The sequence below is a fragment of the Rhinichthys klamathensis genome, unplaced genomic scaffold, assembly GCF_029890125.1.
Source record: "Rhinichthys klamathensis goyatoka isolate OS25496 unplaced genomic scaffold, OSU_Roscu_1.1 h1tg000325l_1, whole genome shotgun sequence".
Lineage (NCBI taxonomy): Eukaryota > Metazoa > Chordata > Actinopteri > Cypriniformes > Leuciscidae > Rhinichthys > Rhinichthys klamathensis.
In genome coordinates, this window is record NW_026606840.1 from 3,474,751 (window position 1) to 3,493,307 (window position 18,557).

At 33.1% G+C, this 18,557-nt stretch overlaps 1 long non-coding RNA gene across 1 annotated transcript; it reads right to left on the reverse strand.

The window, feature by feature from the left end:
• Positions 1-530: 530 nt before the first annotated feature.
• Positions 531-1,588, reverse strand: LOC130105703 (uncharacterized). The gene is made up of 2 exons (XR_008809653.1): positions 1,390-1,588; positions 531-677 (listed from the first exon to the last, which is right to left on the reverse strand). It is a non-coding gene; the product is annotated as an uncharacterized LOC130105703 (long non-coding RNA).
• Between the last annotated feature and the right edge of the window lie 16,969 nt (positions 1,589-18,557).

Consider the following 18,557-nt stretch of genomic DNA (forward strand, 5'->3'; position numbering starts at 1 on the left):
TCTTTCTAACTAATCTTTATTTCTTTCTAACTAATCTATCTTTCTTTCTAACTAATCTTTCTTTCTTTCTAACTAATCTATCTTTCTTTCTAACTAATCTTTCTTTCTTCTAACTAATCTATCTTTCTTTCTAACTTTCTAACTAATCTATCTTTCTTTCTAACTAATCTTTCTTTCTTTCTTTCTAACTAATCTTTCTTTCTTTCTTTCTAACTAATCTATCTTTCTTTCTAACTTATCTTTCTTTTTTATTTCTAACTAATCTCTTTCTTTCTAACTAATCTATCTTTCTTTCTAACTAATCTATCTTTCTTTCTAACTAATCTTTCTTTCTTTCTAACTAATCTATCTTTCTTTCTAACTTATCTTTCTTTTTTATTTCTAACTAATCTCTTTCTTTCTAACTAATCTCTTTCTTTCTAACTAATCTCTTTCTTTCTAACTAATCTATCTTTCTTTCTAACTAATCTATCTTTCTTTCTAACTAATCTATCTTTCTTTCTAACTAATCTTTCTTTCTTTCTTACTAATCTATCTTTCTTTCTAACTAATCTATCCATCTTTCTTTCTAACTAATCTATCGTTCTTTCTTTCTAACTAATCTATCTATCTTTCTTTCTAACTAATCTATCGTTCTTTCTTTCTAACTAATCTATCTATCTTTCTTTCTAACTAATCTATCTTTCTTTCATTCTAACAAATCTATCTATCTTTCTTTCTAACTAATCTATCTTTCTTTTTTTCGAACTAATCTTTCTTTCTTTCTAACCAATCTATCTATCTTTCTTTCTAACTAATATTTCTTTCTAACTAATCTATCTTTCTTTCTAACTAATCTATCTTTCTTTCTTTCTAACTAATCTGTCTTTCTTTCTTTCTAACTAATCTATCTTTCTTTCTAACTAATCTATCTTTCTTTCTTTCTAACTAATCTTTCTTTCTTTCTAACTAATCTATCTTTCTTTCTTTCTAACTAATCTATCTTTTTTCTTTCTGACTAACTTATCTATCTTTCTTTCTAACTAATCTATCTTTCTTTCTTTCTAACTAATCTATCTTTTTTGTTTCTGACTAACTTATCTATCTTTCTTTCTAACTAATCTATCTTTCTTTCTTTCTAACTAATCTATCTTTCTTTCTTTCTCACTAATCTATCTTTCTTTCATTCTAACAAATCTATCTATCTTTCTTTCTAACTAATCTTTCTTTCTTTCTAACCAAGCTATCTATCTTTCTTTCTAACTAATATTTCTTTCTAACTAATCTATCTTTCTTTCTAACTAATCTATCTTTTATCTTTCTAACTAATCTATCTTTCTTTCTAACTAATCTATGTTTTTTTCTTTCTAACTAATCTTTCTTTTTAACTAATCTATCTTTCTTTCTAACTAATCTATCCATCTTTCTTTCTAACTAATCTATCGTTCTTTCTTTCTATCTAATCTATCTATCTTTCTTTCTAACTAATCTTTCTTTCTTTCTAACTAATCTATCTTTCTTTCTAACTAATCTATCTTTCTTTCTCACTAATCTATCTTTCTTTCATTCTAACAAATCTATCTATCTTTCTTTCTAACTAATCTATCTTTCTTTTTTCTAACTAATCTTTCTTTCTTTCTAACCAATCTATCTATCTTTCTTTCTAACTAATATTTCTTTCTAACTAATCTATCTTTCTTTCTAACTAATATTTCTTTCTAACTAATCTATCTTTCTTTCTAACTAATCTATCTTTCTTTCTTTCTAACTAATCTTTCTTTCTAACTAATCTATCTTCTTTCTTTCTTTTGTTTCTTTCTTTCTTTCTAACTAATCTTTCTTCTTTCTTTCTTTCTTTCTTTCTTTCTAACTAATCTTTCTTCTTTCTTACTTTCTAACTAATCTTTCTTCTTTCTTTCTTTCTTTCTTTCTTTCTTTCTTTCTTTCTTTCTTTCTTTCTTTCTTTCTTTCTAACTAATCTTTCTTCTTTCTTTCTTTCTTTCTTTCTAACTAATCTTTCTTCTTTCTTTCTTTCTAACTAATCTTTCTTCTTTCTTTCTTTCTAACTAATCTTTCTTCTTTCTTTCTTTCTCTTTCTAACTAATCTTTCTTCCTTTTTTTAGCTAATCTTTCTTTCTTTATTTCTTTCTTTCTTTCTTTCTTTCTAACTAATATTTCTTCTTTTTTTCTTTCTTTCTTTCTTTCTTTCTTTCTTTCTTTCTTTCTTTCTTTCTTTATTTCTTTCTTTCTAACTAATCTTTCTTCTTTCTTTCTTTCTTTCTTTCTTTCTTTCTTTCTTTCTTTCTTCCTAACTAATCTTTCTTTCTTTCTTTCTAACTAATCTTTCTTCTTTCTTTCTGTCTTTCTTTCTTTCTTTCTAGCTAATCTTTCTTTCTTTCTTTCTAACTAATATTTCTTCTTTCTTTCTTTCTTTCTTTCTAACTAATCTTCTTTCTTTCTTTCTTTCTTTCTAACTAATCTTTCTTCTTTCTTTCTTTCTTTCTTTCTTTCTTTCTTTCTTTCTTTCTAACTAATCTTTCTTCTTTCTTTCTTTCTTTCTTTCTTTCTTTCTAACTAATCTTTCTTTCTTTCTTTCTAACTAATCTTTCTTCTTTCTTTCTGTCTTTCTTTCTTTCTTTCTTTCTTTCTTTCTTTCTTTCTTTCTAACTAATCTTTCTTCTTTCTTTCTTTCTTTCTAACTAATCTTTCTTCTTTCTTTCTTTCTTTCTTTCTTTCTAACTAATCTTTCTTTCTTTCTTTCTTTCTAACTAATCTTTCTTCTTTCTTTCTTTCTAACTAATCTTTCTTCTTTCTTTCTTTCTTTCTTTCTAACTAATCTTTCTTTTTTCTTTCTTTCTTTCTTTCTTTCTTTCTTTCTTTCTTTCTTTCTTTCTTTCTAACTAATCTTTCTTTCTTTCTTTTTAACTAATCTTTCTTCTTTCTTTCTTTCTAATCTTTCTTCTTTCTTTCTTTCTTTCTTTCTTTCTTTCTTTCTTTCTTTCTTTCTTTCTTTCTAACTAATCTTTCTTTCTTTCTTTCTTTCTTTCTTTCTTTCTAACTAATCTTTCTTTCTTTCTTTCTAGCTAATCTTTCTTCTTTCTTTCTTTCTAACTAATCTTTCTTTCTTTCTTTTTTTCTAACTAATCTTTCTTCTTTCTTTCTTTCTTTCTTTCTTTCTTTCTTTCTTTCTAACTAATCTTTCTTTCTTTCTTTCTTTCTAGCTAATCTTTCTTCTTTCTTTCTTTCTAACTAATCTTTCTTTCTTTCTTTCTTTCTAACTAATCTTTCTTCTTTCTTTCTTTCTTTCTTTCTTTCTTTCTAACTAATCTTTCTTTTTTCTTTCTTTCTTTCTTTCTTTCTTTCTTTCTTTCTTTCTTTCTAACTAATCTTTCTTTCTTTCTTTTTAACTAATCTTTCTTCTTTCTTTCTTTCTTTCTTTCTAATCTTTCTTCTTTCTTTCTTTCTTTCTTTCTTTCTTTCTTTCTAACTAATCTTTCTTTCTTTCTTTCTTTCTTTCTTTCTAACTAATCTTTCTTTCTTTCTTTCTAGCTAATCTTTCTTCTTTCTTTCTTTCTAACTAATCTTTCTTTCTTTCTTTTTTTCTAACTAATCTTTCTTCTTTCTTTCTTTCTTTCTTTCTAACTAATCTTTCTTTCTTTCTTTCTTTCTAGCTAATCTTTCTTCTTTCTTTCTTTCTAACTAATCTTTCTTTCTTTCTTTCTTTCTAACTAATCTTTCTTCTTTCTTTCTTTCTTTCTTTCTAACTAATCTTTCTTCTTTCTTTCTGTCTTTCTTTCTTTCTTTCTAGCTAATCTTTCTTTCTTTCTTTTTAACTAATATTTCTTCTTTCTTTCTTTCTTTCTTTCTAACTAATCTTCTTTCTTTCTTTCTTTCTTTCTTTCTAACTAATCTTTCTTCTTTCTTTCTTTCTTTCTTTCTTTCTTTCTTTCTTTCTTTCTTTCTTTCTTTCTAACTAATCTTTCTTCTTTCTTTCTTTCTTTCTTTCTTTCTAACTAATCTTTCTTTCTTTCTTTCTAACTAATCTTTCTTCTTTCTTTCTGTCTTTCTTTCTTTCTTTCTTTCTTTCTTTCTAACTAATCTTTCTTCTTTCTTTCTTTCTTTCTAACTAATCTTTCTTCTTTCTTTCTTTCTTTCTTTCTTTCTAACTAATCTTTCTTTCTTTCTTTCTTTCTAACTAATCTTTCTTCTTTCTTTCTTTCTTTCTTTCTAACTAATCTTTCTTCTTTCTTTCTTTCTTTCTTTCTAACTAATCTTTCTTTTTTCTTTCTTTCTTTCTTTCTTTCTTTCTTTCTTTCTTTCTTTCTTTCTTTCTTTCTAACTAATCTTTCTTTCTTTCTTTTTAACTAATCTTTCTTCTTTCTTTCTTTCTTTCTAATCTTTCTTCTTTCTTTCTTTCTTTCTTTCTTTCTTTCTTTCTTTCTTTCTTTCTAACTAATCTTTCTTTCTTTCTTTCTTTTTTTCTAACTAATCTTTCTTCTTTCTTTCTTTCTTTCTTTCTTTCTAACTAATCTTTCTTTCTTTCTTTCTTTCTAGCTAATCTTTCTTCTTTCTTTCTTTCTAACTAATCTTTCTTTCTTTCTTTCTTTCTTTCTAACTAATCTTTCTTCTTTCTTTCTTTCTTTCTTTCTTTCTTTCTTTCTTTCTAACTAATTCTTTCTTTCTTTCTTTCTAACTAATCTATCTTTCTTTCTTTATTTCTTTCTTTTTTTCTTTCTTTCTAACTAATCTATCTATATTTCTTTCTTTCTAACTAATCTATCTTTTTCTTTCTAACTAATCTATCTTTTCTTTCTGACTTATCTATGCATATTTCTTTCTTTCTAACTAATATTTCTTCTTTCTTTCTAACTAATCTTTCTTTCTTTCTTTCTTTCTTTCTAACTAATCTTTCTTCTTTCTTTCTTTCTTTCTTTCTTTCTAACTAATCTTTCTTCTTTCTTTCTTTCTTTCTTTCTAACTAATCTTCTTTCTTTCTTTCTTTCTTTCTAACTAATCTTTCTTCTTTCTTTCTTTCTTTCTTTCTAACTAATCTTCTTTCTTTCTTTCTTTCTTTCTTTCTTTCTTTCTTTCTGACTAATTATTTCTTTCTTTCTTTCTAACTAATCTTTCTTCTTTCTTTCTTTCTTTCTTTCTTTCTTTCTTTCTTTCTAACTAATCTTTCTTTCTAACTAATTCTTTCTTTCTTTCTTACTAATCTTTCTTCTTTCTTTCTTTCTTTCTTTCTTTCTAACTAATATTTCTTCTTTCTTTCTTTCTTTCTTTCTAACTAATATTTATTTCTTTCTTTCTTTCTAACTGATATTTCTTCTTTCTTTCTTTCTAACTAATCTTTCTTTCTTTCTTTCTTTCTTTCTTTCTTTCTAACTAATCTTTCTTCTTTCTTTCTAACTAATCTTTCTTCTTTCTTTCTTTCTTTCTTTCTTTCTTTCTTTCTTTCTTTTTTACTTTTTCTTTCTTTCTTTCTTTCTAACTAATCTTTCTTCTTTCTTTCTTTCTTTCTTTCTTTCTATTTAATCTTTCTTCTTTCTTTCTTTCTAACTAATCTTTCTTCTTTCTTTCTTTCTTTCTTTTTTTCTTTCTTTCTTTCTTTCTTTCTTTCTTTCTTTCTTTCTTTCTTTCTTTCTAACTAATCTTTCTTTCTAACTAATTCTTTCTTTCTTTCTTTCTAACTAATCTTTCTTCTATCTTTCTTTCTAACTAATATTTCTTCTTTCTTTCTTTCTTTCTTTCTTTCTTTCTAACTAATCTTTCTTTCTAACTAATTCTTTCTTTCTTTCTAACTAATCTTTCTTCTTTCTTTCTTTCTTTCTTTCTAACTAATATTTCTTCTTTCTTTCTTTCTTTCTTTCTAACTAATCTTTCTTCTTTCTTTCTTTCTAACTAATCTTTCTTTCTTTCTTTCTTTCTTTCTTTCTTTCTTTCTAACTAATCTTTCTTCTTTCTTTCTAACTAATCTTTCTTCTTTCTTTCTTTCTTTCTTTCTTTCTTTCTTTCTTTCTTTTTTACTTTTTCTTTCTTTCTTTCTTTCTTTTTTACTTTTTCTTTCTTTCTTTCTAACTAATCTTTCTTCTTTCTTTCTTTCTTTCTATTTAATCTTTCTTCTTTCTTTCTTTCTAACTAATCTTTCTTCTTTCTTTCTTTTTTTCTTTCTTTCTTTCTTTCTTTCTTTCTTTCTTTCTTTCTTTCTTTCTTTCTAACTAATCTTTCTTTCTTTCTTTCTTTCTTTCTTTCTTTCTTTCTTTCTTTCTAACTAATCTTTCTTCTTTCTTTCTTTCTTTCTTTCTTTCTTACTAATCTTTCTTTCTTCTTTCTTTCTTTCTTTCTTTCTTTCTAACTAATCTTTCTTTCTTTCTTTCTTTCTTTCTAACTAATCTTTCTTTCTTTCTGTCTAACTAATCTTTCTTCTTTCTTTCTTTCTTTCTTTCTTACTAATCTTTCTTCTTTCTTTCTTTCTTACTAATCTTTCTTCTTTCTTTCTTTCTTTCTTTCTTTTTTTCTTTCTTTCTTTCTTTTTTTCTTTCTTTCTTTCTAACTAATCTTTCTTTCTTTCTTTCTTTCTTTCTAACTAATCTTTCTTCTTTCTTTCTTTCTTTCTTTCTAGCTAATCTTTCTTCCTTTCTAACTAATATTTCTTCTTTCTTTCTTTCTTTATCTCTTTTTAAACTAATCTTTCTTTCTTTCTAACTAATCTATCTTTCTTTCTTTCTTTCTTTCTAACTAATCTTTCTTTCAGTGAAACCAATCTTTCTGTCTATCTAACTAATCTTTCTTTTCTTTTCTAACTAATCCATCTATCCGACTTCAAACTACTTTAAACTTCTTCAAACTCTCTGGTCCGGCTTTCTCAAGCCAACTTAAAGTTTGTCTCATCAAACTTTTTTTCTAGTTAAATATGTAATTGTGGATTAATTCCCTAATAACTCATTTTTTTAACTAATAGGGCCCTATTTTAACGATCTGAAACGCAAGTGTCAAAGCGCAAAGCGCAAGTAACTTTGTGGGCGGATCCCGGCGCTGTTGCTATTTTCCCGGCGGGATAAATGACTCTTGCGCCTGGCGCAAATCTAAAAGAGGTTGGTCTGAAGTAGCTTCATTATTCATAGGTGTGGTTTGGGCGTAACGTGGAATAAACCAATCAGAGCGTCATCTCACATTCCCTTTAAGAGCAGGTGCGCATGTTGCATGGCGGATTGCTATTATAACGGCGGATTTACCAGGCGCGCGTCAGGAGCGGTTCACAGCCGAGGAGACCGACGTTCTTGTCAGGACCGTGAAAGACAGAGAAGTGACGTTGTATTGCGTGCACCTGTAAACTATGGAATAAACCCTCATGCAGTAACACCCTCAGACGGCACTGTTTGACTGTCTGAAGTAGAATGCATGCAGAAATAACAAGAAATTCAACGTTCAAATCAGACTTATCTATCTATTTATCTCTCTATCTATCTATCTATCTATCGTGGGTGGGTTTCTCCCATCCCCATACAAATCAGCGTCGGTTAAACAGGCGTGGGAGGAAAAAAACTAAATTTTCATGGACACCACAATGATTTCCCTCATGTGTTAATATTTTTCCTTGTTATAATGTATGATTTGCAAAAATAAAAACTGCTGCATCTGTGTTGATGAGAGAATCAAAGTGTATGCGCGTTGTGCACCCGCTACATTATGGCCAAGCATGCGCGCTTAAAATAGCATAATGAACAACGCGCAACGCGCCACTGACTTTAGACTAGTTTTTTTCTGGTCAGTGGCGCAATTGTTTTATAGAACAGCAAAATAGCATGAGGGAAAGTTTGCGCCGGAACACGCCTCCTCTTTGCGCTGAACCGCCCCGGGGAGCGCAAGTGTATTTCTTAGTTAACAGACGTGTGTCTGTGGAGGGAAAAGTCCGCTTTGCGCGGGTGCAAAATAGGAATGATACATGCGTCAGTGTACAAAGTCATTTGCGCCGAGTGCAAGATAGAGCCCATAGTGTTAATTACCAGAATGAGCCAAAGCCTTGTATTTCAACTTCCAGATAATACAGGTACACTAATATGCATTAATACATGATTAATTACTTCATTGTTAGTGCAAATTCATGTGTAAATGACTACAATTACTAAATGACTAGTTAATAATAATGTGCCTCAACAAGTAAAGTCACAACATAATTATATATTTGCAAACCATTAGCTAATGATTAATTTATCATTAATGACCATCAGTAGAGTTTATAAAAGCTGTTTATTAAACACTTTCCAAAAACACATTTCCATAAAATATTACGGTAACACTTTACCCATAACCATAATTACATATTACTTAACAATTAGTTAATAGTCATGTGCCTCAACTAGTAAAGTCATAACATAATGATACCTTTGCAAATCATTAGCTAATGATTAATTAAAGCAGACAACTAAGTTTGTGGTAATTGTGGTAATTAACACATTAATTTACACTATTAGTTAATAAAATATGTTATTAAGGAATTAATACACAATGACACATTGAATTAATAGCAATTCATGTATTACTTCATCTATTAATCATATAGACTCTTTATTAGTTGCTGATGCAGTAATCATTAATTAATGGTTTAGTTCTTCATGAGTCATACATTAACTCATGATTATCTGTGCATTAGTTAAACATGAATTGATGCATATTAGTACACCCGTATTGTAAAGTGTTACCAACTTAAACTTTTTTATTTATTTTTGAAATGACCAATCGTTTCGCTAGATAAGACCCTTATTCATTGCCTGGTATCGTTTAAAGCCCTTTGAATCTGCACTGAAACTGTCATTTGGACCTTGAACCATTTGGGGCCCATTGAAGTCCATTATATGGAGAAAAATCCTGGAATGTTTTCATGAAAAACCTTAATTTCTTTTCGACTGACGAAAGAAAGACATGGAAATCTTGGATGACATGGGGGTGAGTAAATTATCAGCAAAAGTTTTTTTTTTTAAGTGAACTAATCCTTTAAGGTCCCTCAAGCGCTGGAAAGCTTCTCCGATATTATCGCAGGTCCTACTTCTTGCCTGATCGTAACCCGTCTTTTTAAAGTTATAATCCCCTGGCCTTTTCCTCTTTTGTATTTTCTCTGCCATCTCTCTCTTTCTATAGTCATTCTGTTAATGTTTCTTGTGCACTGAGCCCTCTCTCCTCCACCATGCATACGCCCCTTACTGCTGATTGGCCACGGATGTGTTTTGGTTCTCTGTCCGATCCACTTTTCAACAGAGTTTTTCGAAAATCGCTTACTGCACCTTTAAGCGGAGATGGTACTTAAAGTCTGTCCCAGGTCTCCCAGCCACTGCTACTTTCTTACTAGAGTACCCCATTGAACCAGGGACAACAACAATTTAAAAATATAACTGCAAGCAGTGATTGCGGGGCCAAGCACCTTTTGACCATGTTTGACATATTTGGATTTAATTTGAAAACTTATTCAACTTACCAATTGTTCAGATCAAAATTCCCATTGTTAAACAGTTGCTACATATTAAATTATTAGAATTTCTTCAAAGCTATAACCTTTTTTTTTTTTTACACAGCATGGTAGTCATAAACAGTGGTTTGTTCAAATTTTACGGAGACTTGAGTTGTTAAAGGTAAAACTGCAGCAATTGGCTCCAAATTACATAACATTACACAATGATTTGAAGTTGTATAACATGGGGCTTGAAACCACAACCGGAACAGCTCGGGATTAGTAACACATTGTTTAGCAGACTGCGCCACTCAGAGGACATACAATCACAAGCTGCAGAGGAGATCCTTCAGTGTAAGAATGAGCACACAAAAGCAGGTTAACCAGATTAGCATGCTAAGCTAGCTCAATGCTAATGTAGCTTATGACGTGGTACATCCAATCTTGGCAAAATAGATATCCTCGGATTCGGCATGACGCAAGGAATCGATAGACACCAATTTTATGATTTTGTGACAAACTGTTCACAAGTTACAGCCTCTGAACCAATTTTGGGTCGACCTCGTTAAGTTTGCGACATCATAACTTTTTTTTTTCCAGTATAGCAAAAAAATCTGTTCAGTCATTTCTATGCGGCTCAGTCCGAAGATCATTTGAGCAAATGTTTGGACAAAATTGGACAAAATTTGAAGGAAGAGTAGCAAGAAAACTGTTTATCATTTGCTCCAATATGGTGGACAGTCACATTGTTGGAAAATGACAAATGAGATATCGTCTGAATCGGCATAAACCAAGGAACATAATGACATAAAGCAATCAAAATTTGAACAATGTTTTCAAAAGTTATAGGCGTTTTTGCAAAAAACCTTATATCTCTGGAACAGTAGGTGACGCTGTGTTCAATCTTCTCATGTCCCTTCAGGACATGGTGTCGATCATCCCTACCAAACTTTGTGCTGATATGTCAAATAGTTTAAAAGATATTATTATATTGCAAATTATTAAAATTCAAAATGGCTGACACGTGGAACATCCAATCCTGGCAAAATCAGTATCCACAGAATCGACATGACACATGGAATCCATAGATACCACATTTATGATTTTCTGACAAACTGTTCAAAAGTTATTTGCCAAAATAGCTGTTTTTCATATATCATGACCCATAGGTGGCGCTGTTCCCAACTTTGGCATGGACCCTCAGACCATGCTTCCGATGAAGCGTACCAATTTTCGTTTCGATTGATCAAACTTTGGCCGAGCTATAGCTTCTGAACCAATTTTGGGTCGACCTCGTTAAGTTTGCGACATCATAACTTTTTAACAAAGATGAATAAAAAAAATCTGTTCAGTCATTTCTGAGTGGCTAAGTTCAAAGATCATTTTGACAAATGTTTGGACAAAATTGGACAAATTTTGAAGGAGGAGTAGCAAAAAAACTGAGTACTGTACTTTTCAAAATGGCCACTACTGTAATGGGCGGGGTCTTAATGTAAGGTATTGGTTGTGATCAGAATGATGAGAGGAATCTGGTGTGCCAAGTTTCATGTCTCTAGATCAAAGGGTTCAAAAGTTATAACCATTTCAATGTTGAATTTTTGAACTGGTGGTGGCGCTATAGAGTTGGTCCTAGAGGGTCAAAAATTGGTCCAATTACTATTCATTAGCATCACTACAAGTGTGCCAAATTTCATCATTTTCCTATGTACGGTTCATAGGGCTGCCATAGACTCTTATTTACGTAATAATAGTAAGAAGAAAACTAACAGATACAATAGGGGCTATCCCCTTCGGGGCTTGGCCCCTAATAATAATATTTTTATATATATATATATATATATATATATATATATAATATTATAATGTCGTCATTAATAAACACAGCCAGTTTTACTCACTGAGATATTTATTTGTGATGGAATAATTACCTAATATAATTTTTTATGATTTTTTCATTAATTTGAATGGTGACAGCTATTATGGCTTGATGCAGCGCATGAGATACCGGTAACTTAGTTAGAAAATGCTGTCTGCTGTGCCATTTGAAAAATATTCTTGACCCTTAAGAAACATTTAGTAATGCCGTCACAATACAAATCTGCTACATAGGGGAAATTAAATGAATTGCTAATTACAACATTGAAATAAAAATGTAAAGCCTGTACAAATACTAAAAATCGTGAAATAATGAAAATAATTGGGAATCATATAACAAACAGTACACATTTAATTGATCTATTTTATGTAATTTTGGTTGCTTGGCTGTTTCCTTATAAAGGTCCAGAAATTTGTCCAGTTTTGCGTCAGGTGCGTGATGTTCTTTTTTTATATATGATGACATTACGTTGCTGAAAATTTGTTTGAAGAACCAAATTAGTCAGAGATCGGTTATCATGATTAGAAGATCTGGTATCTGTCAAATCATCTCAGATGTATTAAGCGAGGTACGAAGAATGGACCCCTTGTTTCTTCAGGGATCTCCATGCATTTTGCATTGTTAAGCTCATATATATTCCTGCATCCTTTGATGCCCTAACACAGGTTTAATGATTACACAGATGGACTGGGATTGACAAATCTAAATGTGTTTCGTGGTTTGCACCCCACACAACTAGAGTGGGAAACACTGGTCTGGTGTTTGTCATTACACGTTATGCTCAGCTTCTCTGATGCTTAGTAATCAAGCATAAATCAGACTTGCAGCAGTTTGAACTTAACCCGTGCTATGTAAGCAACTCCACCTCAGCTCATTTTTCTTCCCTCTTAGCCCACACTGTTCAGAAAAAGAGTTTTTGAAGCCTCAGAAATGCACCACTTTAAATAACTCTCCATCCTATGTGGCCTTGCTCTCATTAACATCGATATACAGAATGCGCCGAAGTGAAAGAGAGACATGTTGAGAAAAAAACAATCCAGACATGGAAAGATAACTTGTTTTGCTTTGGTTTTTTTCTTTTTCAATTTTCTCATCATATGCAAGATAAGTCAATGGTGACTTTGTAAGTTTGGAGACTGTAACGAGGAGGATAAGCCACCATCTGCGTTTCATCTCCAACGGCCACTTTTTCGATAATGAGCCACCCAGTATGTGTACCTCTGCTGCCAATTGACGGTATATGGACGTCTTTTAGTAAGGCTACTGCTTTTTGGGTGGGTGAAACCATACCCGAGTTTCTCCAATTACTGAGACCCTCCAGCACCAGTGGCTTCACTGCCATACTGGAGCAGCTCTTTTGACAGCATGTCAGTTATAATGCCACCCCATGTCACTGTCATTCCCATAACTAGGCCTGACACGCTCGCCTCGCCAAAACGGTTCTCGAATGTTCTCATCATCTAACATTCACCACAGCGGAAGCCTCAAATTGAACAGGTATATTCCATGCCTTTATGGAGCAAGCCTACCTGATTGGAGCATGGCAGCATGCAGCGACACGGTTATAATTGGCCGTATCTGTTCAGATAATGTTTTTACCCTCAGGCAGCATTCATATCGATTCAGATTGATTGAGCCATAGATTAACTTGTTATGACTCTTCGCCTATTACTGTGAATTGATTGCCAGCCCTGGTCGTAACTGGTTGGTAAAGTGTAATTGCGGAAGGTGTGAATTGTGTAATTGTGTCTCAGATTCCTTGAATGCGTTATTTTGCTGTTGCGCCATCTCCTCGGTTCCGAAAAGTATGTTTGGGTGCATTTGCGTGTATACTATACAGTGTGTCAGAAGTTCTGACTGTCAGAGATTAGTGCCCAACAACATTGAATATGGAATAAGCTCATAAGCTGATGGGCGGACATACTCGCCGATGTTGACTTGTGCATTGTCTGTTTCAAAAGCCGTGCTATTACTGTATGTGTAATCCCCCTCGCTCCGGTGCCATTGATCTAACCCACCCACTTGCTCGGTGGGCATGACAATGTGACGAGAAGGTTTGCTCTCTCAGACGGTGTGGCTCTGATCCTGAGGAAACAATTCCATCTATCTTCTGTAAAGCACAAATCCCCCATCACACACCAGTCAAATTATCATCCATATCAAGAGGCTTTCTGTCAGATAATGTCATTTTCTGAGGCCAGACGCCAGTGAGTGAAAAGACATGAAAGGCTTCTGGTCCCTGCAGACAAGGGCAGCAAAGGATGACTCTTTCTGATATCTTTAGATCTTTTCTTTCCTGCTCTCTTTCTTTCCGTTCTTAAGGCATTCAAGAGGATCATGCAAATGTATCATTCTGTCCTCATTAAGGGTTACAATCCTGGCACTGTATCCATCTTTTTGAATAATGTTGATGTAACCGTGCTGTTGGCGGATCCTTCGATTCTTCATATTGAGCTTGATAAAGAACTCTGGAATAGTGCTGACATTTTATTGTGGAAAAAAACAACAACAACTTGTTTTAAAATCTTTTTTTTTTTTTGAAGACCCCATGTAATCAAAATGGTTTTATTACTTTTAGTAATCTTTAGTAATAGCTTTGAATTTAAAATTACTTTTAGCAGTCTTTAGTCCTATTTGATAGAAGAACATTTCCTTGAAGAGGTCAGATACAGGAAGTTTGTTTCACATATTTGATTTTAACTCTTTCAACGCCAGCCTTTTTCTTTTCTTTTTTTAAGTTGCCAGCCATCATTTTCATAAAACTTTCATGGCCCACAGAATATTTTGTTGCATGAATATCTGAACATCCAATATATCAAAATAAATAACAGAATCTCTGCTTTTAATCAACAATGAAAAAAACAATATTCTAGCATTATGTTTTATCAACACTTGGATATGGGTAAGTTTCATAAACAAAGCAACATTTTGAACAAAAAGCTAAGAAAATTGCATTTGTTCCCCAAAGATTACAACGTGCATAAGCAATGCTTTTTTCGCTTGTTTCTGTTCCCTTTTTCTGTTCCCATGTGTTTTGATCCAGAGATTCTGCACTCTTTCAGAATATGCGTTAAAGCGCCCCTACCATATAACAGTGAAAGCACAGAAAAAAATAAAATTCAGTCAATGGCGGGGAAGCGTCATAAATGGCGAAAAATTCTGCCAATGGTGGAGAAAGAGTTAACCTGCATGTCCTTGACACGGATTTGTTTGTATTTTTCTTGCACAACTTGGTTAAAATTAAATTTAATACAGTGCTTCTCATTTCTCATTTGAGCTTTGTTGAATGCTCAATTTCTTGCTGCCTGTTGCACCTTCATTATGGATTTAGAGCTTTTTTGCCAACTTCCTTGGTAAAACAAACTAAAGACTATTTGAGGAATCCAAGGCTATATGGGGAAAAAAGGGACAAGGCCCTCGATTAAATATTGCACTAACAACTTGTTTTAAAAGGAAATGTCAGGAAAACTGCACAAGTCAAATTATTTCATGGGGTATTTAATGTCACAAGGTAGGTTTTACTATATTTTCTCAAATTAACAGGTTTTAAAATGGCATGATTAATGTAGGCTATATAAAGCTGTTTTGTTAGGTTTTTTTGTTTGTACAGTATGTTGTTGTTTTTTTTTTGTTTTTTTTTGCTAGTATATTCATGGTTAAACCTTCCCCAGCCATAAACTGTCACAAGAGTAAGGTTTTTATATAAACTGACCCAGTATTTTTATGCCCTGTCTCTTTTTCTCATGTTCTGTTTCTTTTTCACTGTATAAGAGGACACAATTCCATTTGTGTGCTTGTTTTGCCTTTCATCTGTTGTACCGTTTTGGAATCTTAAAATAGGAAAGACACTCTTTATGAAATGACTGATGCTACTGTCAAACCATTTTCTATTGTATGCTGCAGAAAAGAGGAAGAATGGGACAATGAACTTTCTATTTGGGTTTAGTAACATTCAGAGTCTGAGGCTGTGGGGAATTAGAGCTGTGAATTAGTACACACCCATGTTGCTTTGTCCTTGCAGAAATTATCCTCTAATTAGTTCTATTATTCTGTAATTGTCGCCTTTCAATATGCGAAATCTATTTTCTGGCAGAGTTGTTGCAAAGCTTCGAGGGTCTTAAATATTCAATATGAATGCCTTTTGGAATGCCCAAGATTTTGGTAAATATTGGCACTGTACAGGTGAAAAATGTACAGGTGAAGGTTTTACTGTAATCATAGAATACTGTTTTTTTATTGTCAAAACAGACATAAATAGTTTTGTAATATAAAGCAAATTACATTTCTAAATGTAAATGCCTGTAAATCAGTGGATATCTGTTACAGAGAAAAGAATCATAAAATATATGTAATTCTCAATTTCTTCTTTTTAGCTAGGAATGAGAGCAAATGAAGACGTGTGTGCGTGTGTGTGTGTGTGTGTGTGTGTGTGTGTGTGTGTGTGTGTGTGTGTGTGTGTGTGTGTGTGTGTGTGTGTGTGTGTGTGTGTGTGTGTGTGTGTGTGTGTGTGTGTGTGTGTGTTTACAGCCCTACTATGAAAAGATCTCTTTTTTAACGATACCAAATTCTGCATTCAGATATATTTGAATGTTATGAGAAATGTTTGCGATTGTAAAGATATTCCAAGACCAGATTAGCTATGCTGTTATTACATCATTTCATTTTAGTTTTATATTCTTGTTTAAATTTTTGTTAAGCCTAAGGAGTTTTTAGGAGGAAACACAGAGACAAATTTTATAGTTAATTTTATAATTTTATACATTTAGAATGACTAAAACTTAAATGGCCTTCAATTAACCAATTATCTAATTAACTTGATTTATCTCTTAAGCAATTATGTAGAAATCTCTGAGCAAAATTATTTATCTGGATTTTTTTTTTTTACAAGAATCTCAGCAATGGATAACCCTGTGCTCAGATTTACCAAGACATAAAAGTCTGCAATCAAATCAGTGATTTCAATTTCAATCAAAATCTTCTAAAATCAGAAAATATGTCATTCACATTTTTAGTTCTATACTTTTAATGTATATCAAAAATTCGTATTTTTATTCTTCCTAAGGACTTTTAAGATACAATTCAGAGACTTTAGGTTTATAATTAAATGAAGTACAACTGAGTTGACAGAGCAGTGAAAAATAACTTGCATAAACCTTTTCCTGTCTGTATGTGTTGGTTGGTTTAGTTCAGAGTGAGAGACAGAAACATCAAGTTCAGACTCCACACTTCTCACCTGTGTGTGTATGTGTGAAATATTTGTTTAAAAAATGTTTGTGTGTATTTTTGCATGCATGCAGAGTAATGCTGTGTCCATTCATGCTTGGATGACTTCCTCAGGTTCAGAGCAGCAGCCCATGTTGCCAAGGGATTAATTGTTTTGTATTATGCAAAGGATGTGAATTCTTTTGTATGAAATGAAATATGCATATTTCTCACTTTTTCCACTCTGTTTCACAATGTGCCGCACGCAAAATTATTTATACTTTAGATTAGAAGCTGAGTGAACGACATCTGCTTGAATGCTCCGAGCTTTATTTTTCTTTCGTTTTTTTTTTTTTTTTTTTTTTTTTACTTCTTACCAATCTCACAATTTTAAGCTCACTTCAAAACTCTCTGCAGCACTTTATTTAAAATACGAGGGCTTTTTGCAAGCACACACTTTTTCCTCCTTCAGAGTGCGGTGTTTGTGTGTTCCCCGAATTTGCCGGTTTTATTTACTTTCCTTACTCATCCCCTGGCCTCTTGCCTCTCCGCTTGCCATCAGCTCTGTATATGAGCCGCCAGATTTATCTGTCCATAATGACTCCTGCATCCAGCGTTTGTAGAGAGTTTCAAATGAACGCATCAGCGAGCCGCCGCGAGTTGCTGGCTGCGTACCATGCAAGGGACCAAATTAAAGCGCCTGCTCTCTGCGGGGCAAGTTTGTCACGTCAGCTGATTATAAAAAGCTCACATCATACTCCTCACTTATTTCCTGGCCCTTAGGTCTCTGGAGCTCCGGGGTGGGGAGGGGGAGGGGGGGGGGGGGGGGGGGGGCTTGGGGGGGTGAAGGGAAACTGTGAGAGAGAGCGGTAGTGAAATGGCAGTGGTCCAAAACCAGACCGTTTTTCGTAGGACCCAGGCTGGTTGGGAAAGGTCACTGGGACTGAGATGAAGCAGGCTACGTAGAGAGGGGTTGCTGGGTAATTGGAGCTCTCAGCACACTGGCACTAGCCCATGTAACACTGTTGTCAGAGAGGTCTCACCAGCGCACGCTCTGCAGAATGGATTCAGGGGGCCAACGTTTGTCAAAGTAAGAGCCCAGTGACCATGACTGCTGTTTTTTAAGCATGCCATACATGACTCGAACTCACAGAGCTGCCCTTGGCTATGTGTGGACTCCAGGAGCGGGCCAGAGCATAGATATGCACTATGACTTTTCTGTAGAGACTGATAGGAAAAATAGTGTAGCTCTAGTTTGGGCTATTGAACTAGATTCTCCCGTGTATGTCGAGGTGATGGTAAATCAGTCAGGCTTTGTGCACAATGATATGAATTAGTTGAAAGTGTACAAAGTGTGTGAAACTCTTAATTTAACAATGCAATTGCATAAGATAGACTGTCAGCTTGATATTCTAAACTGAGCAATGGCTGTCTGTGTAATGTGAAGGCAGAAGAACTCAGTTTAGACTGCATGTTAATTTCTGTCAGCCTTGAATAATCCACTCTGCCAGACTAGTCCTCTGCCCACACAGCAGTCAAAATAGAAATAGAAAATAGAACTAAAAATTACAACTATTTTGTGTGTGTGTGTGTGTGTGTGTGTGTGTGTGTGTTTGTGTGTGTGTCTGTCTGTTTGTGTGCCCTGGTGAAAAAAATATGTACACATCATTAATATATTTATACAGCCTTATCCAGTCTATGAGAGCACAGGGAGAAAAAATCAGGTGCTTAGACATGTAGGTTCTCTTACGAGAGTATCTCTCGTACTGCGTAATAGCTTTACGCTAGGGGAAAAACTCTTTTCCACGAGATATTGAAGCCAAAACTTATCCTTAATTTTTTATTAATTTAAAACGCTTTGCAGCAGCAAGCAGACATAGGCGAAACAGCTCGCGCGCCTATTGGTTGCTCTTGCGGCAAATGCAGCAGCCTATCGAGAGAGACTCTGCGTGACGTAATGACCAATGGGGGCAATTCGCGCCCATATCGTCACGTCCCGCCAGAAAGGGCGTGGTCTCACCCTATAAATATGCTTGTTAGGCTGGTACAAGCTGA